Source organism: Brachyistius frenatus, unplaced genomic scaffold (genome assembly GCF_029030835.1).
Source record: "Brachyistius frenatus isolate BFR_SWC_R1_liver_20210118 unplaced genomic scaffold, ASM2903083v1 Contig_19, whole genome shotgun sequence".
Taxonomy (NCBI): domain Eukaryota; kingdom Metazoa; phylum Chordata; class Actinopteri; family Embiotocidae; genus Brachyistius; species Brachyistius frenatus.
In genome coordinates, this window is record NW_027210618.1 from 3,404,650 (window position 1) to 3,430,607 (window position 25,958).

At 43.2% G+C, this 25,958-nt stretch overlaps 1 protein-coding gene across 2 annotated transcripts in view; it reads right to left on the reverse strand.

Moving 5' to 3' along the window:
• The window catches only part of peak1 (pseudopodium-enriched atypical kinase 1), a 104,389-nt gene that overhangs the window by 71,518 nt on the left and 6,913 nt on the right, over positions 1 to 25,958 (reverse strand). For both annotated transcript variants that reach the window (XM_069695341.1, XM_069695340.1), the window contains exon 2: positions 11,135 to 11,226. The gene's annotated coding sequence lies outside the window, so the exon portion shown is untranslated. The remainder of the gene's footprint in view (positions 1 to 11,134; positions 11,227 to 25,958) is intronic.

Consider the following 25,958-nt stretch of genomic DNA (forward strand, 5'->3'; position numbering starts at 1 on the left):
TCTGGTCAATATTTAACCCCGTCCCACTTTTCTCTCCTAAAATAGTTTCCACTTTCTCCCCTGCCTCCACGCCAAGCTCTCTAAAATCCAATTTAATTTTGGCCATTTGGCACCCGAAAACAGATTTGGCTCTGTGGGCCTTCTGGCAAGACACACAACATTTCCAAAGAAAGGGGACAGACTATCAATCCATGGATAGAAAGTCATTACCTTGTGACACTGGAAGGAAACAGTCATAATAACAGCGTTTATGCAGCAGAGGAGTTTATGTATGATTTTTTACGAATCCGTCTTCATCTCAACAGAAGCCACAGCGTTTCCCCTCAGGCCTCCACAAGAGTATGGGATCGTGTTCTTTCCGCTGTTTGGAGTCACAAACTGACACCAATGAAAAACACATTTGATATCTATTTAAATGTTTTAATCTGCCTCCAGCTCTTCACTTCTTAATTGTTTAACTGGAACCTGCTGGAGGGACGTGCAGTTATAGTCCTCAACACTCGCGGTTAACTTAGAAGAAAGAATGCAGGAGCTGTACGACGATGAGTTAGTCTGAACACCCGTAAGAACCATGAACACATGATACAAGCGCACAGAAGAGCATCTGTGAGCAGAACTGCATCCTTGCGACGGAGCTTTTCTGCTCTGCGTACAGGAATGCAATCACGTGAGCACAGCGGCTGACGCCTCGTCGGCATTTATGATCCATGAATTAGCCTGAAATGAACTGATCACTTTGTTGAGCTCAAAGCGAAGTGACAGAAAAAAAAAAAAAAAAATGGCCAAAAAAAAAGAAGAAGAAAACAATAACGTCACTGGCTGATAGTTCTCCCTGCAGCAGCTGCTAGCACTGAAATGAACTAGATCGGTTCCACATTATCTTGAAGCAATGGAGGGATCTTACATGCAAGTAATGTGAGAATCTATCCTTCTCTTGTAGCTCTATGCTGTCCTTTTCTCTCTCTGCTCTCCTCTCACCCCAACAGGTCGAGGCAGATGGCTCCGCCCACCTCTGAGCCTGGTTCTGTCGGAGGTTTCTTCCTGTTAAGGAGGAGTTTTTCCTTCCCTCTGTTGGAGGTTTTTCTCCCTTCAAGAATAGTTTTTTTTTTTCCCTCTTAGCGTATGTGGGAATTGTTGAATTGTTGGGTTTCTCTGTTTAATATTATAAAGTTCTGCTGTAAGGACTTCAATGTGTTAAGTGCCATGAAATAACCTCTGTTGTGATTTGGTGCTATAGAAATCAAATAAAAGTGAATTGAATTGAATTGAACTGCTGTCAATACAAGCAGCCTGTGTTACATCTTGGTTGTGTGAAGGGAACTGTAGCGTGTAGAGAAGTGGCTGTTCCCTACTTTTTTCCTCCCGCGTCTGGTTCTTGGTGACTCTGCCGCAAAACGGGCGGTCAGAGGGCCAGAGACCGGATGTTGTTGACGACGAGCCATCGAAGTAGTGGAGACATCAGCCGCTGTCCTCGGTTTCACAGTGTACATGTTGAGGGCACGTACGGAGGCTCGCGCTCATCACAGCCTTGTGCTCGGGAGGCCGCATTTATGCATGTGGGGCAGAAATATTCAATCATGCGGATGCTTTTCCACCCGCAGATGCAGTTCTTTCCTCTCGCATCATGTTCAGGCGCCTGCAGGTTTTGAGATGAATTAAACCCCCAAAAAATGTTATGAGGACGAATAAACTTCTGTATTGACGGGTTTCAAACTAAAACCATTTACGAGGTAAGGGTCAGTCCTCAATCTCCATTTCTAGTATTTCTTTGATGATGATGATGATGATGATGATGATGATGATCTGCACCACGTCAGTGCTGCTGTGCCTTTTTAAGTAAAGGTCACACACTTGTTCAGCTACTGCAAATGAGGCCTTTATTTTCCCGACTCTGAATCAACTTCATGCCTAACTTTGCATCTCAACCAAAAGGATAACACATTGCTATATGTTGCACATATTGGAAATAAGGATGTTTGATTTATAGTTTGACTGAGCGATGATGAGCTCACGAAAGACGTCACTGGCAGCAGAAAATGATCTTTTCAACTGTCAATATATTGCCCCCAAAGCCTGAAATCCAAATAAGGCTGATTGTGTAAGATGAGCCGGGTGGTGCCAGCACTGAACCAAAACACCGCCTGGGTAATCGCTCGGTCTTCATCATGTCTCATTCTTTCCCAGTTACAGAGCTTGACTGTGAACATCTTGATGGCATTACTGCTACGCTCTCCATCTGGTCTCTTCCTCCGTCAGAGACACTCATTTCATTCACTCACGCGTCTGTCCATCTTTATTATAACAAAAGCTGGTCATGTCATGATTTCTTAGACTAACTGGCGAGTATGAAACCAGGGTTGATGAACAGAATTCCCCTGATGTGATATTCTTACAGCCGCTCTTTCAGCCATGTTAATCAGCGATCGTGTTCCATTAGTTTCCTCCAGTTTACAGAAATTCTCAACTAATGCGTCGCAGTACATCCAATTAATATCCAGAATAGCTGCTCAGTGACTGCAGTCCTGGCAGCGCACACACAATTTAGATTTACAGTTAAATGAACACGAGGCTTACTGCCTAAGAACAGTCTGGTACTTTTATCCCTGACAACCAAACAACAAAATAAAAATATTGTGAATACTGTAATGGAATAAAATAACATTGATGCATTATTTATTTTTACATTTCAACCCATGAAAACATTCTTGTCAAAATTAGCTTCATGTCCAGCAAATACAACTAACAGTGACTGATTCATTGCTTTAAGTGCAAATAAAAACACTCGAGGAAAAAAAAAATCGAACTGACTTGGGTGATGTTGCGTTCACTTGTATGCACTGAGGTCAACTTCTGTTTAATCAGTCGAATCTGAATCCTTTAAATCCCAGGATTGACTTTGCTGCAAGGGGTTGTAGATATCCGAACCTTTATGGAGATTTGAAGCTCCAGATGACCAGTCATTGTTTCATTTTCTATATTTTATACTGTCTCATTTACAAAATTACAGAGATTAGGAGACTATGATGAACCTGTTGAGGCAATCTATGACCACATATTGCCTTTTACCCCAAAATCAGAAATCTTTGGTGGGCTGCATTACATGCATACAGATGGCACAATATTAGGCATAAAATGGGCCAAATGGTCAATAACAGGAGAGGCGGGTGAGGACCAAGAAGTGGACTTTCATAGGCTGAAAGCACCGCCTGTGCTGCACACCGCAGATGAAAGATTACCTATGAGCTCAGAGGCTCCATTTTCATTCTCATCAATAATGCATGTAGTATAGATGCTTTCCTTCCCTGATCACTGACCATGAAGAAAATACATAACCTATGAAACGTGGAAGGCCAGCATGAACAACATACCCTCCAGTGAAGTTTTAATCTTTTTTCCCACTGAAAACTTCATTTCCAGGGACGAGTCATCGAAATATTTAGGTGTTATGAGTTAGGTAATACATTCATGTTCAGCTACATAATGAGGTCGAAATATCTGATGTCGATTTCATCGCTGAGGAAACAAACGCAGAACCGCCACTTCAAAATTCAAGTACTCAATAAAGTGAACTTGTAGATTATTAAGTACCAGCTGCTTCTCATTTGAATTCTATGAAAGTTAAATCTTTACATACTGTGTGGTTGTTTTCTTAAATAACACCTGCAAATATTTAAGTTGATATCAATATTTAAAGACTATCTGAAACAACCTTAATGTGAGAATCTATCCTTCTCAGAAATTAGAGACTAATATTACATGACTACATCAGAGGAACATGGGGAAGCCAGAGGACCGTTTGAAATAAAGTCTATGTAGTATTTTTCTGTTAAACACAGGTTTTTGATGTGCACATGAGCTTAACATTGGCGTTTTTCCACCATGTCGAGGGTAAATGATTGATGTTAAGTCTTGAGAGATGTCAAAAGTCTAGTACAGAGGAAGGCATTCAACCCCCTTTCAAGTTTCACAGAGCTGGCATGTAAGCGCAGCTGAAAAAACATGTACTGGAGGTTGGGATGAACGGGGTCCGGCCGGGTGGGGAGCAGTCACAACACGGCCCGAGTACCAAGCGGAGAATGACAATGGTCAGAGGCCTCACTGGCCTGAACCAATATTTTCATATACAAGATAAATAAGATCATAACCCATATTATCAGCCACTAACTCGTAGACTGTGAATGCATTTTTAGTTCTCTGAAGAGAAGCCATGTTTACATTCCATACATACATGCCATGGTCCTTAAAACCTCCTCAGTAAAGATGATATGCTTTCAGCACGTTCGTTTTAATTGGATGACTTCTTGCTCGCCAATAAACCTGGTGTGCTGTTCTGAAAACCAACTTTCCGGTAATAATGTGATTCTAACAGCAGCTAAATCCCTCCAAAACTGACAGGATGATAAATTCTGCTGTGACAAAAGTAATATTCAGCCTCCTCCTTATCTCGACTTGAACATCAACTCCAACACCCTATCTTTCGATCTGTCTTTAAATAATAGCGGCAAGAAACACTTTGAAAGGTGCAGAGTGCAAAATGAGGCCAGCAACACTTTCCAAGTTGTTTTTCATCACATGCTTCAAAGATTCTATAAGCTTTCATTGGCAATCTTTCTAAACTTTGCCAAAGGCGATTAAAAATATGGATCTCAGAGGGCCCAAGAAGAGGAAAGAGAGCTTGAATCCAAAAGATTAAACACTTTGGAACAGTTGTAAACAAGTTGAAGCACACACCGAGTCCAACCTTATTTAAGGCTGTTACAACACATTCAAATTGGCCTCATGTTAAACACATCATAAAACTGTCAAAACATGTTTAAATCTCGACAAACTTCAAGTGAAGTAGAGCACAAAAATGAAATAAAGCCATTTTTAATTAAGTTCTCCAAAAAAAAAAAATAGATTATGCCACTTACAGTACAGTCACAATGCTGGTCAGACCAGATCCACTCGAGTGTGTTTTCAGCTGTACAAGCATACTGTTTCTGTTGTGGCGGTGCAGCGACTGAACACACAGAGCTGTGACTCAACTGCTGAGCAGATAGCCCAGTGCTGCTATTTAAGCTAGGAAAGCCAGAGGCGTAACTCAACTGGAAAACAGTGATACTTCGTTTACACATTTTTCACTTTAACTTCAACATCAACTCCACAGCATGAGGTCCAATTTCTCATTCCATCTACAAAGCACAAGCCACACAGGCAGGGGCAGAGGCTGAACAGCTGAAACTTCAGCCTGTTTGAAGAGCCAGGCAAGACAAGGTTGCCTAAGCAGTGAAACAATAGGTGGCCAGGCCGAAGGCTCTGTGCAGATCAAGTTGAAAGTCTCCGGGCAGAGTAAATCTGAACCACAGATTACATGTGAAGTAACTCCATCTGTACCCTAAAGTCCAGGACTTCCCCCTTCTCCAATAACATTATTTGAGGTTGTCAGATGGCGTGAAACTAAATAACGCAACGAGCCTGATGGATTAGCCTTCACTGGGAATTTCAGTCAAGCGCATTTGGGTGTTACTCTGTGACTGCAATTCATCAGACACTGTGAAAATGATCCAATAAATGGAATCTGACAGCATGGTCTAATGGTTAGAGAGAGCAGCCTTACACAGGAGAGTCCATGTCCAGCCGTCACATGACAGCAACACTCAATATCTTCAACAGAGCAAAAATAGTGACACTGACCCAACTCCAGCGCTGATGTTGTTCAGCTCAACCTGCACTCTGGTTATCAGCATTACTTTAATCTGTACTGAAAACTGAACCAGAGAAACCAAAGCGACATGATTTTTAAGGCTAAGCCAAACTGCATCCTTATGATTTACCTATTCCATCAAATAATAATAATAAATGCGATTACTGCGTTTATGAGCTACAACAAATTTCCCAGTTTTCATTTTAACACCAGTTTATGCCGACGCGCACAAAAATCTCACACGACATGCTACACCAATGAATCTTTGCTGCTTTTGTTCCACCTGCATCAATGATGAAATCCTCGTTATGGATGTCTTAAACAGACTAATTACTCTGAGCATCTTACACAGAAAATTTAATCCAGCCTCTAATCCAGCATGATGGGAGACACAGAAATGTGCCGGGCCATCTTGGGGTTACGATGTATGCGGGGAAAGCAGCTTAACTGACGCTGTTGTGGTTGCGGTGCAACACGATAGGGATGGCGTGGTGGCATTTTGGAGACTCTGTGTGAGCCACATATCAAGAAACTTAAAAATAAAATAGAAAAGATAAAAAGATGTATAATCTAAGGCTGGTTGAAGGGAAATTAGTTATTAATTTATGAGGCCAACAATAAACTGGAGCACAGATTTATTTAGAAACTACACGGAATGAGTAAAGCAGAGCTTCAAAGAAAAATGATAGCACTCGTACTTCCAGCGAAGAGCCTGGATGAAGTGAAGTTAAGCTGCCTGCATAATAAATATCTACATTCTTCATTGATGAAAGGGAGTATGGCTCCGTTCGTGGGAAAGCATGTCCATATCCTGGCAGCCTTGACTAAGGACTGGGGAGATCCATGGCAGGCCACAAGGAATGATGACCTCTTCTCATGCACTGGCACATTCCTGCCATAACTAAGTGGGAACAGGCCTGGGATAACTATAGCAGGCGGCCTAGACTCTCAGCTTGGTGGGACTTACTGCTGCCCACCCCTCTTCAAGCTTTCTGAAGAGCCTGCCCAAACCCACGGAGAGCACTATTAGACCTAGAGGGTTCAAAAGTCAACTTGATACCATTTTACTGCTTGACCTTTGTTCCACCAGCAGGTGATGACGATCATGTGGTCAGTGTACTTGGGATGTAGGTCAGTAGACAAACGCACAATATTTCCAGTCGTTGAAAATGTATTTGATTCAATATTTGACATTCTTAAAAAAAAAAAAAAAAAAAAGTGGCAGTTACAAACAGTGCAGCTCCAATGAATACGATTTAGAGAGTTCGGTTATCCCTCGGAGGGTCGCTCTGACCCATAGATCATTTCATATTGATGTTTCCGACGTCTGTGACTCCCTTTCTGAAATGCATTTCTGCTCTCTGATGGGAACTCCAACAGCTGCTGGTGGTGGGAAAGTCAGGGATTGAGAGAGAGCAGCAGAGCAGGAGTGTGATGGGAATACATGTTCCAGACGCCCACTAATTCATTGATCTGTGCTGACCTCGTCGCCACTGACATGGTGGGCTTCAAGGACACACCGGGTCGAGCTTTTTCCCACTTTCACACCGCATTTCCTGGAAGTTAGACACTTTGTATGACCTAACTGATTCAAACCTTATCAGTGGGATCCTAATGGGAAAACTTTACATTGTTTACTGTTGAAGCTAGATAGCAAGGGCACTTTTAGTGAACACTGTTGAAGTGGTAGCTCTAAAGGCAAAAAGCACAGGACACATTTTAATCCATTTATCAAGGACAATCACTCGGGAAATGCAGCAATCAATGAGAAGAGCAACTTAAAGAGCCTCCATGAGTCAACAGTGTGTTATCTTAATGGATCTATAGTGTACATATATACGACCAGTCAATATACACCGACTTTCAGAGTGCTCAGAAACCCCGCTGGGACTCAAATGCACCACTTGGCCTCTGTTTGCCACAGGCATCTAAACAGAACAATGAAAAGCTCAGGAAGAACCCATTTCCATTTTTCTTACAATTTGAAGCCAACGCTGATATTCTACCACTCATATCAGCTGATACAGATAAGATATGCAGTTTTACAATCTTTATGCAGATGAGGGTTACATAACAGATTAACTACCTTATACAACTATCTAATAGTTAAGTTCAGTTTAGCCGTGATAAGAATTTGAAGTTAATTTATAATCTATTTGGTACTGATACTGTGCTCATTTTACTGTGTGGGCTTTCATGACAGCATGAGTTGCAATTTGCAAGGCTTATATTAACCTTCTCACGGATGTGGCGGCACGGTGGTGCAGTGGTTAGCACTGTCACCTCACAGCAAAAAAGGTTCCGGGTTCGAATCCGGTCCTGGGCCTTTCTGTGCGGAGTTTGCATGTTCTCCCTGTGCTTGCGTGGGTTCTCTCCGGGTTCTCCGGCTTCCTCCCATCATCCAAAAACATGCACCTCAGGTCAGGTTACCTGGCGCCGCGCTAGTGGCAGCCTGCTGCAGCATCTCCCCCCTGAGAGCCCCCCTGCTGTAGTGAAGAAATTTCCCCTCGGGGATTAATAAAGTGTAGAAAATCAAAATCAAATGTCTATGTAAATGAACTTACAGTGTGGTGTCACATTAATAGACTTTTGAAGGGGCAGTTTGAAACCTCTCTGATCACCATTGGTCTTTAACTTGGACAGAGTAGAAGGTAGGACATGTGATCTGCAGTAGGGTTAAGGTCCCTCTGAAGATTTCTTGAAATGAAATAATCCTCCACAATAAGCATTAGAAGTGAAGACATTACCGTTCCCTTTTTTCCGAGGCCAGATTGTTGAAGAAACACTGGAGAATTTGAGAGTTGACATTTTTTGGAGCGAGCATCTAGAGGCCAATACAAGACCTACATTATAATTCATGTGTTTTCCCACTGTCCTAAAACATACTTCACTATACTTATTTATGAACTGTAAATCTACCATCGTACCTTTCGGAATGATCTTAAACATTTGCGAGGGAAAACCCATTTAAAAATGTCCAGTATTGAGCACTGACGAGGACAGTTTTATCAACCCCAGTGGGAATTAACCAAACCTACAGCATCTCTATTATCACCCAGAGAAGAATGAATTTGAAGAGGCCTAGAGGTAATTCAGGATTATGTTAGTGCCCTATTCCTGCTGAACATTACCATCTCTGTTGTAGCTACAGTAGCCAGGGTAGGAACTGCTCAGGAACGCTGAACTTCACCCATTTAAATGCTACACGTGTTTGAATACTTCTAAAATAACAAGACAGGGAGAGGTTACATCTGGATGTTTACACTGCATTTGTTCCAACAATCATAATCAAACGATGAGCTCGTGATGCGCCTTGACTTGAACGTTCATTTGTTGTGTGCCAAGCTTTGGATTTTTATCGCATCTGCTTGTACACACAAAGCAGTTGGAGATGGTGGAGAGAGACATAAGTAGAAAGTATCGCAGCCAGACGGAGGGAAAATCAGTTGGACGGCGTTTCAGCAGATTTTTGAACAGAAATACAATTTCTGGATCAGAAATTAATATGCTGCGTGATATCTGCACTTAATAATTTCAATACATACTGTTGCAACTGTAGTGCGCTGCTGATTTTTACTACCACTGTTTCTGTATATTTGTGGATAATTATTATCCTACACAACCCTACCTTGAATAGTAGAACTTTAGTAGCGCTTAAAATGGCACTTAGAAATTGTATTTTCTTGGTTCCTGTTGTTCTGGGTTTTGTACCCTCGTGGTTGAAATGCACTTATTGTAAGTCGCTTTGGATAAAAGCGTCAGCTAAATGAAATGTAATGTAACAACCCCACCCCCCCACCCACTCTTCCTCAAAAAACACTGATCAAGTTCCCCAGGGGAAATCAAGTGTAAATGTCACATTCCTCATTTAAGTTAATGACCACACTATCAGTGAATCAGCATTTAGAGGATAATTATGCCAAATGCAGGCCTCTCAAATAATCTTCCCTAAAGATCCTGTGATCCTACATGAGACTAGATGATGTGGGGCCTTTCAGTGAGCCTGTGAACACAGAGACATGCCAAAGAGCTGGCGGGTCCAATTACCCTCCGGCCATTTTCATCTAAAGACAAATGTGGGATTTCGCTATGGTGCTTATTAAGGCTTGGCACCATGACATGACATGGCACATGACACTGCCACAATAACTGGACCACATCATGTCCAAAACATAGTGTTACACAGATAGAGATATACTATATATGGCTGCAGATGCAAAACCTTTTTTAGCACAAAAAAACAGAAAGTCTACCACTGAAACTGTGCTGTTGCAATAAGAAGAATGAAAAAGGCCGTGGAAATATGTATCTGGAATGTGAAATTATAGAACAGCGGTGACAAGCGTCTCATCATCAAATGCAAAGGGACTTACTGAGGCAACGCAACATTGCAATCATCAAAGTAGAGGTGGCAATAACTACCACAGCAGAACAAAAACAAAACAAGTCCAAAAATAGTTGCTGCGCTTTGTAGGTGACGTGGAGCCTCAATTTTCAAATACCATCATGAAGTCATGAAGTCAGGGAGGATGAAATCATTCCCCACAAAGAGGGTGAGTATACTGAAAGGAATTGTGCCATATCGACTGAATCACCTCAACATGCTTCCGTGGGAGTCATCTTTAGCATATATGGCCGAGAAAACGCTCCCTCTTTTCATTGGTCTTGACCTCTCCACATGGTCATCGGTACTCTCACACTGTGATGCACGATGGGCAGATTTCAGCGTTCTGGAGAGACCTAGACTACGTTACAGACACGCATACCCATTACCACAAGAGCCAAGTTAACAGGGTGAGGTTGTTAAGCAGTTTGACAAATCTGACTCTTGTGTAGCTGCAGTTCTGTGCCAGGGCTTTGAGAATACTGGTCCCAGAACAGAAGATTTATGGAGGGGCAGGCACAAAGACAAAGAATGAACAAACATCAGCCCAGGCAGCGAGGGCAGCAGCTGAAACACACAATACAGCCTTCCATTCACCCGGACTTACCCTTTGTGTAACACAGTAAGTCTACTCCAAATATTAGGTTCGGTAAAAGTTGTCAAAATGAACAACACATTAAAACTAGTTTGTGTATCAAGAGCCAGGCTGAAGATGGTGATCTGGTTTCAGGTAGTCGTACACTGGCGCTGTTACCCTGTGTTGCTGTTTGTACAACCCAACATTACTCATGTCTCCGTGGCCTTTACATGCCCACAACAGCGACAGTTCCCAAACCCTGCCCAAGCCCTTAAAGAAGAACATCAGAGGGGGGAAACTCCATAAAGAAACCCTGAGGATGTAAAGTGGTAGAAAACAGTCCTGTCATTTTTTTTCTGCTGTAAAGTAACTTTGAGAGAAAACTGACACTGTCACACACCGATTGCAGAACAAATTGAAACAGCAGTTCTAACATGATTAATTGTGCAGTCCGGCAGATGAGAGCAGGAAACAGACGTTGGCTTACCCGTCAGGTCTTCAGTATTCTCAGGCTGAGAGCACCGGAACTGGCTGATTCAGTCAAAGCCACGGGGCATCTTAAGGCTGCAGACAATTTTCCTGCAGACAAGCGGAGCAAGAGACAAGAGGGCAGATGTCAGCTTAACGTTACCATCACGTCCTCCTGTGAGCTCCTGCTTGAGAGGACTCAAGGATACACTGTAGGCTCGTGGAAATGAAAGGATTATTGTTTAGAAATTACACCAACAAAGTTCAAATTAGGAGAAGCGCAGAATAATGTATAATTTACACGTGTCCTAAATGGTCCAGGTACTTGTTTAGATGTTACTCCGTGCGGCAAATCAACTTTTTTTTTTTTCTTTTTCGGGAAAACATGAATTTAAGTTTCACAAGTTTTAATCCTTCTAATATCAACTCCGGTAGAAAAAAAAAAAAAAAAAAAAGAGCAACTCAGCGGGTTGATTAAAGTTCCTAAAACTGAGAGCGTACATAAATGAGCAGCAGATGTAGTTGTCAGAGCGATGCGATCGTTTTTAAAAGAAATGGCTGAAGGTTTGCGAAACTCATGTCTAACGATCGCTTCCCAAAGAGAACGGGACGCTGGCGAGGAACGCTCGGGTGTAACCGTGACGGGGAGGAAGTACAGCACGAGACGGGATCAAAAAGTCCTGAAACTGGTCCTGTTGCGCACGAACAGAGCACAACACAGTGATGTGCACGTAACAGGGGGAAGTAATAACTTTCATGAGTAAGGATTCCAAGTTACATCACTTGATCAACATCAGCACCCGAGTTACACGTTTTTGTGACCACTGGTTCTCGTGAGAATTTGCGATTTAACCATGGACTGTAAACTTCAGACACACGTCGGATGTTGTGTCAAACTCAGGAAATCGACAAGGAAGCCTTGAAATGCTTCAGAAATACAAGTTTTATTAAAAATAAAACTAACCTGCGACGTTTGTGGCCTCTTAGTAGGAGGTAGGCGTCAACATAACACACATCTATCCTGCTTTGTCCCTCACAGCGTGAGTCGAAAGTCTAATATAAGAAAGAGAGAGAGCTGCACCTACTCAATGGGAAAGTTATCACACAATATCCTCAAATGATCTAATGACAGGTCCAGCAGTTAAAGACACAAATTTTATACTTTTTTCTGAGGTCAGCGCTTCTCTACAAGGCACCAAGCTGAGAATGAGCCAGATAATAAAAACGCTGCTCCCGCTTGATGTGCGATAATCTTCATAAACATTCAAACCAACCAGCCAAAAAGACAGTGTGCATGAATAATGCCGACAGACTAACGAGCCGTTCCAAAACCCGTTCTCCACAACACTGTCACATCCCAATTCTCATTAAAAGCCATGACTCAACAGAAAATTAGACACGAACCACTCCCCTGCCCTAAATTCATCCCCGCAGACATTGTGGTTTCACCCTCTTATACTGGAGTCTGTTCAGGCAAGAAACCAAACTATATAAGGAATTGTTAGTGTAGAGACCAGCTAGTGGCTCTAAACTGTTCGAGCCAAGGGTTTAGAGGCGGGGAGTCTGTTTACATTGAAAGAGGTTTTATTTTTTTTTTGTTTTAAGAGGGTCCACTCGCTAAACATGACTCGGCCTTTTACGTTCAATCCAGCAATAATATTGGCTGCCAGTGGGCGGAGGGTGAACAGGGTCGGTCTGAGAGCACCTGGCAGGTGTGGGTGTTGAGCACATGTCAATATTTGGGTGGGTACCCGCATGTATTTGGTGAATGCTAAGATTTTAGTAGTATTTTCAACATGTTTTGTTTGTTTATGCAACATTACAGGACAGTAAACTGAAAATGAAAGCTATTCAATTTACAAAAAAAAACCCAGCAAATCTTCACATTCATGGAGCTGCAACCAGACAAAATCAAAGCCAAATCAACGTCATTTTATTTCTCAGTCTTATTTTAGCGTGTAGGTATATCACAAGATACTAGTTAAGATATGACGTTCTGCAATTTGACTGGTACTCGTGGTTTATTCTTGCTTAAGAGAGGCAATAGAGCGACAGTAAAGAAAGTATGAAAGTGAAACCAAGAGACTGAGACACCAAATGTTTCAATAGATGTGAGAACTTTCAACCTCAACTGGAGTTAAAAAAAAAAAAAAAAAAGTCCAAAATGCCCCACACAAACAAAATAGTCTAATAAATATGAGTAGCGCCCTGCCAGTTCTCCCCTGGGCTTCCCTTTACCTCTGGATTTAGCTTTGACCGCTTCCTTCCTCTGGCTCTAATTGGCAGTGCGCTACAGTATTTCTACGTAGACAGACGGCTAAACAGCTCCATGTGTCTCTTTATGGCAGTTAAGCAACGGTAATCAGGACAGATACCGCGCTAAGCACACAGGCGCTACGCTGCTACCGTGATGCAAACTGTTTTATTACATTCAAACTGCACTACCGCAGTCTGCATCCACTCCTTGAGCCGAGCCTGTAATATAGTGGCTCGGTGGATATTTGTGATTCACGAGCTGCTGTTATAATGCCATTGATGGGCATCTTTCATCCGTAACATTTGGGAAATGATCACTCCGAGGCCAAAATTAAAAGTCTGAGCTGACCTGCCGAGACGTGAGCTTTGGACAACGTGAGCCTTTGATCTTCAACTCAAGCGCAGACTACAAGGTCTCCGTTGCAGGGAAACATGCCAAGCTCAACAGAACCTGAAGCAAAGTCTTTGCAGGATTCTGAACCCCAAACCACGTGCAAGATTATCATATTTGACCGGAAACATGCAAAGTTTCAAAGACACCGACATGCTAGCTTACTGCAAACCTGTCGATCATGCAAGACAAGCCGTGGCAAAGGAACTTTCATTGAAAGAAAAACTGGTTTATAGCTATTCCTGCCTGTAAAAATATATAATAGTTAAGAATTGATATTTTTTTCACTTGACAAATATTGTTTTCAGGACAACACAAACATTTTTTTGGTCAGCCACTTGTATTTTGGTGGCAAATATGACAAGAAATGGAAATTTTCCAAGCGCACAAGATTAGAAACAGAGCAGCTCTTAACATTCACAAAACATCTTGTTGTTTGCATGAAATGCACAGATGTTTGTCGCTCTCAGACATGCGCCTCGATTGGCTGTTTCCAGGCTAAGTAGGCTGGGAAGCCGCAGGAGGGGCAGCTGACTGCTTGCAATGGTCCGTGGTGCATGTCTTCAGGCCAAGAACCCGTTCCCAGGACGACAACAAGTTCACCATGACCTTTACAAGAGTCTGGAAACTTGGGTATTTCAGACAAAAGAAAAAGAGTACAGAGCTGAAATCCAGTATTTATATAGATCTAAAATGCATTTTCCAGCACCGATAACTCCATGAACCTTTTTAGGGGTTGTGAGTTAAACAACTGGACCACCATCGAAAAAAATATGCACACAAAAGACTCGCGCAACTGCTCTAACCGAATCCAACATGAGACAGCCTCAGTCTCCATGGCAAAAGGATTATGTCATGACTCAAGCATCTTGCAGCTTCAGTACTGTGACAAGTGATTGAGTAGATATGTTTGCAAAAGAATAAGCAAATGACTAGACAAACAACTGGAATGCAGCGCTATCCACTACATCAACCACGACGGTATTATTATGCATCTTGGAGCCGTGGCAGAAAGAGCATCAGATCTGATCCAACAGCCACTGACTTGCATCATATTTAGATGGCATCAGGCACTATATTTAAATATGATTCGACAGGAGGACGGAAAAGGGATCTGACGTCTCCTGGATACATGTTACTTAACAAGAGCTCCTTTCATCACAGTCTTTACAAAACACTGTACTCTATTTATACATTTTCTCCATTTATGTTCCTCCTCTACTTTCTTTTCCTCTCTGTCTCTCTCCGTACAGTTCTCCCACTGTTCATCTCCCAGGGTGGGCAGCTGGCTCTGCCTCTGACACATCGGAGGACAAAAGGGAAACTCCAGATTGTCGTGGTGAGGGCAGCCACCCATGGCAGCGCTCAGCGGGATACCGGTTGTTTATGGTTGGCACTAATTACAGATCAGCAGACTTACCAAGCTCTAGAAACTCCAGTTGGTACAAAGAAAACAGAGGACTGGTTTTAACAGAAGAAAAAAAAAAAAAACACAAGAGTGACCATTAAAACTGTCTCCACTTGCAACAAGCCAGATAAAACACGGAGGGATGTAAACTCAATCGGGTGGCTTCAGGACATCAATCAGAATGAAGCTGAAGCTCCCAGGGGGAAGCCTATTAACTGCAGCAAGAGCACATGTTGGCGTTGTTGGTCCCCCGGAGTGTGTCAGTATGCATGTACAGAACCGAACTCAAACTACAGTTGTTTGTAAATGTAATCATAAAAATAATCTTCCTCCGAGCTTCATGTCTCTCTTTACAGTCATTATCGTGACAGCTAAAAGAGTTGCACTGAGCTACATAACTGAGCTTTTTGCAGACGTTTTTATGAAAAGAGAGGAATATGAAAATTGAACGTAGGGGGGGCCGGGGGGGGCCAATGGCCCCCTTCACTTCATGCCCCCGTCCCTCATTGGTTTTAAATCACTATGCTGCAGTATTACCCTCCACTCTGAGACATTAGGTGAGATGAAGCCAACAAACTAATCGCAGAAGACATCATATACCATTCAGTTATATACAGTGTACATCGAATGTGCCCATGTTGGGTGCTTTAGTTTAGCAAAGCTTCTCTTGGTTCTGTCTAACGGCACGACTGTTAAGACGACAACGGAACAGCGCATCAGGGATAAAAGCTGTTAAGCGTCCACGTAAAAATTGTGTGCAGGCCGTTTTATTCTTTAGTGTGTCCATCAGTCACTGTTAAAACAGTAGACAACTAATTGTGATAGATATATAGAAATATATCACCTCCCCACCTTGTGCACTTATGGTTTTGGGTTATGCTCCATTTGAGACTAATTTAATTTGGTGGCTTCACTCTCAAAATGGGAAATGACCTTACTCCCTGTCATCGGTGATATGTCATATGTGTGGAGTGTGTACGCACGCACACACACACACACACACACACACACACACACACACACACACACACACACACACACACACACACACACACACACACACACACACACACTTTGGCCTCCCCGCCCTGGAAATGGATCCGGCACCGCCACACACTGAGGAATGAATATGTGTGGGAACGTAGGTGTGACTTGTAAAAAGCAGACAAAAGTAGGTGCACAGTTCATTAAATCACTCCGACAGACTAAAAACTCCAAATGAAAAGCAGTGGCTTCTTAAAGGAAGCTGCTCGTCTGAGCTGACAAAACAAATGTCATCAGGTATCAACCCAGAGTGGGAAACTCAGCTAATCACACAGAGTCTCTTTGAAATGTGCAGTACAAAGGAATGCACCACGCAAACAGAGCAGCCCACTGCTCAGCAATTAAACACTCCAGTTTGATACACTACGCTCTTTTCTTTGTGCCGTTTTGAATCCTTGTTTTATACAATGAAACAAACATTTATTTTTACTACTGCTTATGTTCTGGAGGAAGATGATACATTTAACAAAAAATTAAGAATGCAACTAGTACACAGTAATTATTTACATAGGAAACAGTAAAAAAAAAAAATGTTGACTATTAAACAAAGGATTTTTGTCAGACACACAAGCGCTGACCTTGTTTTAACTTTGATATGTTTGCTGTGTTTGTGAATGGTCTTTATGTCCTTTGAAGCTATTTGAAATAACTTCATGACAAACCTGTTTAATTAAAGCTCCTCATGAAGAACGTTAGCCTGATTAATATGCATGTCCTCCTTTCTGCCATGCTTCCACACTGAGCCTAATTCTTACTTATGCAGTAAAGTGAATTAACATGTCTTGCTTAACTAGCGGAGCTGTAATAAGGGATTCATGTGTGCAAAAGAGGCAGCTTTTAATTAAAAGAGCGTTGGTGAAAGTAGGATGGGTACGCTATATATATATTTTGTAGGGCTGAAAGTCACCGAGTCAAATCATCTGTAAGAGACCACTCCGTCAACTTTAGAGTTAAAGTCAAATTTATAGAGGTTAAACAAGGCAAAGATGTACTCTGGTTAAGGTTCTAACTCGCAGGACAGGACAGGACAGGACAGGACAGGACAGGACAGGACAGGACAGGACAGGGCAGGGCAGGACAGGACAGGGCAGGACAGGACAGGACAGGACAGGACAGGACAGGACAGGACAGGGCAGGACCAGCTGAGGACCCTGCGCTGGCCTCGGTGTACACACAGACGTCAAACCCATCAGCCCCGGGACCATGCTGCTGGGAGTGAGCTACTAGGTTGGTAGTGTGAGACAGAAGGTGGTCCGGTTGAGAGCGAGACCCCGATGTTTGACAGCAGATGTTTTGGACTGCGGCAGCAGTGTGTCGAGGGCAACCGCTGGTCCCTGCCAGCCTCCGTCTACGGACGGTGGCGACCAGAGGCCCGGACGTCAGCAAAGCCTTGGTAGACGTGCACGGAGGACACGGGGAGACCATCGGAGAGCAGACATGCCGAGCAACAACCGATCCAACACCTCCGCTGCTCGCTGCTAAAAGCAGACTGGCAGCGATCCGGGGACAAAGGAGAGGAGTTGCAAATTTTCTGACTGACAAATTATTATTCTATATTTGAAAAAAAAAAAAAAAAAAAAAGGAATAGCCGACTTCATATTGAACATATCGAATTCGACAAAGCCCTATTATTTTGCGCGAGTTTGTGAGTTACGGAATACGGACGAGAGAGAAATTGAGCTGAAGAATTATCTCATTTCAACCATCTTAAAACCAGTGTACTAACTTTGGAAGAACAACATATGATCTATTGATGAATACAAAAAAATATATAGTGTTAAATTTAAACAACAATGTCCCCGTGCGTGAACGGAGACATTTTAAGTTAAAGAATTAGCATTCCAAGGACATTTTGTCCCTGCTTTGAAAAAAAATGATTAAATAAGTGATTTTCCAAGCTGGTTGGGTTTTCTAATTAAAACATTCATGCATCAGTAGATGATCTGACTCCGGTGCACTACCGGCAGGGTTACAAACCCAGAGTTCATGCGATACTCAACTTGAATCGGGCCTTTCCTTCGATAAATCGTAGCGAGTCTAAAAGTTGGCGATGACCCTGCGTAAGAAGAACAGCCTCTTTGTTGAGGAACACCTTCGGCCGCTCTCCTTTTGCACCGGACCCGCTTCACATTTTCAAAGGCGCATGAAATGGAGACGATAAAACGAGCAGTGCGACGGTGTAAAGAAACGTTATCTCCCGAACTGGATACTTCAGTCCTCCCGAGCGCTCCCTCCGCCTCAAAAGAGACACTTTGCTTTTTGTGGCGCTGAACGAAGCCGAACACGGCGAGGGTTTCCTCTGATCTCCGAGCGCTCGCCATCACGTGTCAGCGCAGGTGTTGTACTCTCATACTTGCCCAGAGGGAAGACGATGTGCTGGCACAAGGGGGGAAATATGCATACCAGAGTAAATACGTGCGTGTACATATTCTATATTTACATTTGATCTCGACTGCAGAAAGGAAAATAAACACTTTGAAAATGTCCCACTGAAGCTCTCCCTCCATCCGGCAGGGAAAAACCAAGGGAGAAGCGATTGTTTACGTTTGAACATCATATTTTCACTTTGATCTCACGACGTGCCGTCCCAGTGCCGAGTGCAGACATATGAAATGAAGTGAATGAGGGAGCTTGTTATGCTGCGTCTCGCTCGCCAGCCTCGTGCTCATTGGCTAGTTTGTGCACAGCCTCTGTTCCCGTCAGTCACCGGCCCGCTGGATCACAGTGCTCCCAACTCCTCCCGCTCTTCCCCTTTCCCTTTCCGTGGCCAAAATCGAGCGGCTGAATGCCAATATCTGGGCAGGGCACCCACCTGCCATCCCGACCACACACACACACACACACACACACACACACGCACATCAGTTCAGACCCAAAATCAACAAACGTGCCTCTTCCCTCCAAATAAGGACGCGCATTTCTTCTTTCCACAAAGTGCTACATGCTGCGTTTCACACCATTCTCAGACAGACGCGTCACACTTCTCTAAACCGCTCAGCCGGGAGCCCCCGTTGGTCTGCCGGCCTGATATAGCTGCGGTGCGGGCCGGGGTCTGGAGGAATGGCGGGCCGTTTGTTTACTTGCCATTTGGCTCTTCGTGGGACCCAGATCATGTCACGCACCAAACAACAAGCACTTACGGAGAGGAGTCACGGAGGCGCGGTCATCGCTAATGAGATGGCGGGGTGACGGGACCGTGTGCGTGCGTTTGGTGGGACGGAGAGTGAAAGGAGGGAGTTAAACAGGTCATTTGAGATGTGCCCCTCACTCAGCTGGGCGACTTGAAAACGGGGTGAGTCGGCAAATTTAATTTGAGCGGCACCGGCAGGATTATTTGTGGAAAAGAGCGTTGCTGTGTCAGGCGAGGTCAGGCGGTGCATGTTTGTTTACAAGTGGTGAGGTGGTGAATGCCGGGAGGCCTTTTCACCGTCAATGTTGCACCATGTCTTCAACCACTTCTGGAATGTCCAGTGATAAATACTGGCAGGTATGATTGCTCTCAATTCTATTCAATCCAAATATCATTTTCTCTCAATATCACTAGAGTCAAGGAAGAATAAAGGAAGAATCATTTGTGGTCAGAGACAACCTGTACAATTGGGTTTGACATTAGTTTGAATATCGAATTTCCAAAATGTGCGAGTAAGCACTAATTCATCTCCCAGGGGAATCCCACTCTGTCTGTTACCTGTTATGTCGGTGCACCTTGCCAAAAGTAACTGAGTCTAATACAACAGTCCTGCCAAAATCCAATTCTGACTAGATTGTGTGCTCATTCTGGAGGATGTCGTTTGTGGTGTTATACAGACTTGAGGGGTTATTTTGCCCACCTTTTTTGAGATATACGTGTTGGACAAAATAATTGAAACATTAGTCTGTAACACAATACAATTCAGCGGCAGCTCCAATTGCAGCATCTTAAACAACAATAGTTGAATTAACACCACTCAACTAAAAGAACATCATCACCTTCATGAAGTTGGATATATTACAGGACTGTTGTATTAGATTGCATGAGTTTTAATTTAATGTGCCAAACGGGCTGGCAGCTGTTTATCCTGAGATGACTTACTGATACGTGACACTGTTGCCCACAATTACATTACATTAAACTGGATAAGCAATATTGAACATTTTGAGTTTTGACTTGAACTCACCGGTCAACTTTGGATTTTTTTTTTTTTCTTTGGTCCAACGTGTTTCTTATGGAAAATGTTAACAATCATGACAATATTTAGCAAATTGAGGAACGATAATATTCTGATTTCAAGATAATTGCTCTTCATCTCCCATTTAGTCTCTACATCCATGTAGCGCTACGGTGGTGCTATCAGCAGCTAGATACCAACATTTTATATGAATCAACCTTCACTCTGCAGTTCAATGGAACAGCAAGTGACTTTAAACACGTCATACTGAAAAAAATCCTCAGCAACACAGATATTGGCCATATTACATATCCTACATTGACCTAATTACATTGCACTGGATACAGAATGTTTTTGCTGCACGACCCTGCACTTCAGTTTTCATTTAATGATGTAGAAATTGGGTTTATTGTAATTACATTTTGTTTGACGGTCTATGATGTGAAATGGTAGTAAAATTAGGATTAAATCGCAGCCACACTACAATGCCAGCGTTTATTTGTTAACCACTCAAATTCAAGACAGCACTTAACACGAAGGACCCAACTGCTCAAATTATTTTGAGTCAAAGTAACTGAAGCCACATAATAATCAAAGTCTTCAATGTTCAACACTGAATTAGGACAAGATTAGAAGCTGCCATGTTAAAAAGACAAAGGTTCTAATTGTAAGAGCAAGAAATAAAAAGCAGCGCATTTCAAAATTTCACATTTGGTGGGAAGTGAGTCACGATGACCTAGTTAAGCATTCAGAACAGTGGAGGAAGGCCTTAAACATTTGCAATGTCAGGAAGAACCATTATTAAGTGTGGATTTGCAGAGCACCACCACACCCGACGACTCCATCCGTCTCATCAGTAATTTATGAGACTACACTTTATAGAAAACATCCACGCAACACGGCAATTCTGAAAAATCAAGTCTCAAAAAGCCGAGTACGGAGGACGTTTCCTTCTACAGTAACTGATTTGTTACACAGCTTTGCTTTGATACCCAACAAACACACAGACTCGCACAACTCACCTTCAAAAACCTACCGTACTTCATTCTGAAAAGTGGGAGCACCCGTTTAATGTAGGAGATAGTGTTGAGGCACGTTAGCAGCCCTCATCCAGGCTTGTAATCTCCAATAGCAGCCGCAGCTATGCAGGTTCGCCACTATTGTAAACAAGTCCAACAGCAGCAAGGCATGTCTGAGAGATTGCAGCACAACACGTAGCAAGTTATTTTAAGATGCAGGATGAGTCCGGGAGAGTTTGTGAGGTTAAAACTTGGCCAAAAGTGCTCTCAACACATTTCAACAGGCCAGAATTGTTTTGGCATCAGTGCAGCTACAACCACTCAACTCAAACAAATACTTGTGCAGATGCATCACCACGGATCGATCCCGTGCCGGGAAGGTTATCCTTCCATATATGGAGCTCAATACGGTATCAAGGCAGTTCACATTAGGGATCATGTAACACTTAATGAAATCTACACAGCGTGGAGCTGTGCTTCAAACTTCAGAAGAAGAACAAAACTGAACCGCAGACGTAGAGACAGAAACGGGCGTTTTCTCCCTGCTCAGTCTTTGTCGGGAGAGTTTCTGCTCGGTAACGTTTGTCCAGCGTAAAAGTCACAGCGTCAGACTCTTATCTGTCAGAGCAAATCCCCAAGAGCTGGCGCTGCGAGGCCGGACCGGTGCCAACACTCTCTAGATTAACAGTTCTTCTCTTGTATCTCTATGCTGTCCTTTTCTCTCTCTGCTCTCCTCTCGCCCCAACCGGTCGAGGCAGATGGCTCCGCCCACCTCTGAGCCCGGTTCTGTCGGAGGTTTCTTCCTGTTCAGAGGGAGTTTTTCTTCCCTCTGTTGGAGGTTTTTCTCCGTTAAAGAGGAAGTTTTTTTCCCTCCTAGCTTATGTGGGAATTGTTGAATTGTTGGGTTTCTCTGTATAATATTGTAAAGTCTTGCTGTAAGGACTTTAATGTGTTAAGTGCCATGAAATAACCTATGTTGTGATTTGGCGCTATAGAAATAAAGTTGAATCGAATTGAATTGAAGAGATGAAAAGCCTCAGCGGAGGAGCTCTGTTGATGCCGGGTATATTCTTCACCTGTTCCCCAGATACGTGATGACGGTGTTGGAAATGTGAAGTGTGCATGTGCAGCTGGGAACACCTGCTGGGTGGGCTCCAAACACATGTGGCTGCATGTCACTTTATTTGCCATGTCAACAGTATATTTGAAATATTTGAAATTCAGTTACCTGTTTAACGCCACATCCGTTGAGGATGAAAAACTAAATCGCTCACATCAAAACCATGACCCCCATCAAAGCCAAAATACCAATTATCACTACAGCTGCCGCCGGAGAGGAGAGTAGGCACACGCATACTGAAGCTACTCTGGAGATTATCTTCAAATGTTTGGGTGAATTTTGGATTTAAAAATGACTTGGATTTAATAAGTCTTCAGTTTTGTAAGAGAAGGACACGTAACCAGATCTAGTGAACTCCAGCGGTTCAAGGAGAAGCTGCTCTCCACTGCTGCACATCATTATGGAAATGACAACTTTCCCCCCATTTTACCTCAACACACACACACACACACCAAATTCATTCAACCAATGACTGTCATTAAATCACACTTTCATTTTATAATGTGATGTGCACAAGTGAATTTCAATTATATAATTCACTTTGAAAACAACCTGGATAAAAAAAAAAAAAAAGCTGCCTCCTGTCACCCACTTTCCGCTGCTTATTTCCGTCTCTGCCCTTCATCCAAACCAGTTATCTTAACTGTCAGTTACGTTTCACTTGCAGTTCAGTGGGCAAAGAAGAGGAGTCGACGGTTCGGCACACGGCGAGCCGGAGTAACGGCTCAACTATAGCGTACGTCTCCTTTATACTCGACTCATGAATCTCTGTGAATTGAGGATCATTTCTGAATTGGATCGTGACACCAAGAGTCATAATCAAAGTGTAAGATTGCCAAAGATCTCTGCCCCAATGTCCATCCACACCCAGATTTAAATCAGCAGAAATGCAGAACTGTGGGACCGAGCCTGAAGGCGCGCTGCTTCTAAATGAAACCGGAAACCAGATCCATGGAGGGATTTTGATCTCCCACCACATATTGTTCGCTCTTTTTTGGCCATCTTCCGCTCCAGCCTCTGGCTGGAAACCGTGTTCGTCCTCAGACTGAGGGAGGTATCAGGAGCAAGGATTTCAAAACTCTAAACAAACATATTTTACTACTTGTACATTTCATGGTGATAAAGACAGCATTAATCTCCTGAAAATTCCCCGTTTAAGAGTTGAGAATTTAGAACGAGGAAGTCTTTAACGTTGACTGCATGAAATGGCAGAAAAATGAAGCCGCATTATCTGAAAGGAGAAATTCTTGCAAGACAACATTCCTTTTAGTTGTTTTCGGACATTTGCGGTCACATATCCACAAATGTACGAAATCATTAACATACCTTAATTTGATATATTGTTAGCCACATTCCTGTGACATTCATTTGGAGGTCTTACCACCCGGTTGAGTTTGAAACTGGAAGTGAGATGGGTGATTAGCTTGACAGACAGGCCACAAGGAGAGTTGTTACCATTAGTCAGCTTCCTCTGGGAGGATATTTTGCTTTTGACCTGTACATCACTGAATCATATGCTGGTTGCTCTTACATTTTTTTTTTTAGTTCACACTGAAGCCGCTCCAGCCGAAGCGCCACAGCGAGTTAACGCTTTAAAATGAAATGAGAATCCATGTTTTTGCGGGGGCCGGTTTGCTAATTAAATGGTGAATGGTCTGCACCGATGTAGCACCTTCGTCCAAATGCAACGCTGCAGAGAGAGCTGCACAAGGGCTTCATCGCCGTTATAGAGCTACAAAAGAAGTAAAGCCGTCTTTAATCAGATAAAAGAACATAATTCATCACTCAAAAGACAACCGGCTTCGTGGGTAAACAAACAAACCGGGATAGCAAACCTATTAGCAACCATTAGTCCTGCTACCACTCTATGCTGGCGACTTTCACGTTTGACCATTTAATTAGATGGAGATTAGTCACGACAATATGATGTAAAGTGGCCGAGCTGCGACGGGCAGGAAGCTCACGCGTACGCATGGAGCTAATATTGGCGAGCTGAATCATCGAGATACACCCGATCAAAATGCACGATAAACTCATCAAAAGCTCGCCGATGAGCTGGTGCTCACTCAAGAGCACGAGTGCTGAACATTATGGGTGTAATCTACGGATGCGTGTCATTCAGCCTCGACGGGAATAACTGTCACGACGTTTACATTGGAAGCCCCGGTTTGTCTGATTGACAGCTCGTTCATTTCGCAGCTTCAATTAGGAACTAAGCAACCTTTTCGTATTTTGGGCTGTTGAGCAAAAACATAAGACGACATTGAAAAAACAAAATCTGTCTTAAAAATAACTGACAAAAAGCCCTGGAGATCTCTCGAGTACTGTTAATGGACGGCAGCCACAGCATCACTTAATGTTCCCAGCCTACTCCTGTGTTATTGAGTCGGAGCCTGAGAAATAACAGAACATATCAAGCTTGGAATGCCATGCAGCTGGAATCTCGAGATGAAGCCTTTGGTTTTCAGGGTCAGAGAGTCGACTTGAGACCGGGGTGTATACGCAGTGTGAGAACAGACGCGCACAAAGAACACAAATGTGTCAAGGCTCTTGCGTTTAATACCGTTATGAGAAGTCGGACTAAGATGAGCGAGCCGGCTTCGTCTGCAGCCAAAACCCACAGTTTTCCCCCTGAAACGCTCCAAACTGAACGCGTGTAACTCGGCATGAAATCCTACAGCAGTTTGAGACAGAAGTGCGCCATCAGGTCATTGAACATCACAACTGGTGTAGCATTCATTCCCCACGTGGCTGCACCAAAAGCAACAGCTCACGTAATCTCTGACATGACTCGCATCAATCTGTCGAGTAAGCGTTGTGGAGTCAGGTAACAGGTCTGGAACACGTCGACAATAAAAGACCTGACATCACCGCTGGCCCCGGTTCAGTCTTCTTTTCTTTTCTTTTTTTTTATGGATCCCACAAGACAACAATGACGGTCGGACAAGTTTATTCAACACACACGGTTGAGTTCAAAAGGAGAACATCTGATAATGTGAAATTACCGAGTGCAGCAGCTTTAGCCCATTAAGTCGGCTTGGGATGTGATGAATACGTGAACTCTGCCTGCCCTATGAGGAGGAGACACACTTCTAAATCACACACTGTGGTGAGCAGCAGCATCCAGCTTTCAGCCAGAAGAAATCCATTAGACTCATAAGCTACGGCCCTCGTGGCCCTCTTTTGTAAACACTGCAAAACACATGTGCAAAGAGGCTTGCTGGAATAACGCACTTGGAAAAACCGCAATAAACGTTTGTGTTTGACCTCACCTGTCCTACATTGCTCGTCTAATAGAAGACCAGTAGAAGACCGACAGGCCACATGTGAGAATCTTCACTAAAAGCGGGGTTTTCCCTATATTGTTAGCACCCAAGTGCTTTCTCACAGCTCCTGAGCCGAAGGGACATCAGGAACCATCTGAGTGCGAAGTGAGACCACCAGAGATGGAGCAGTT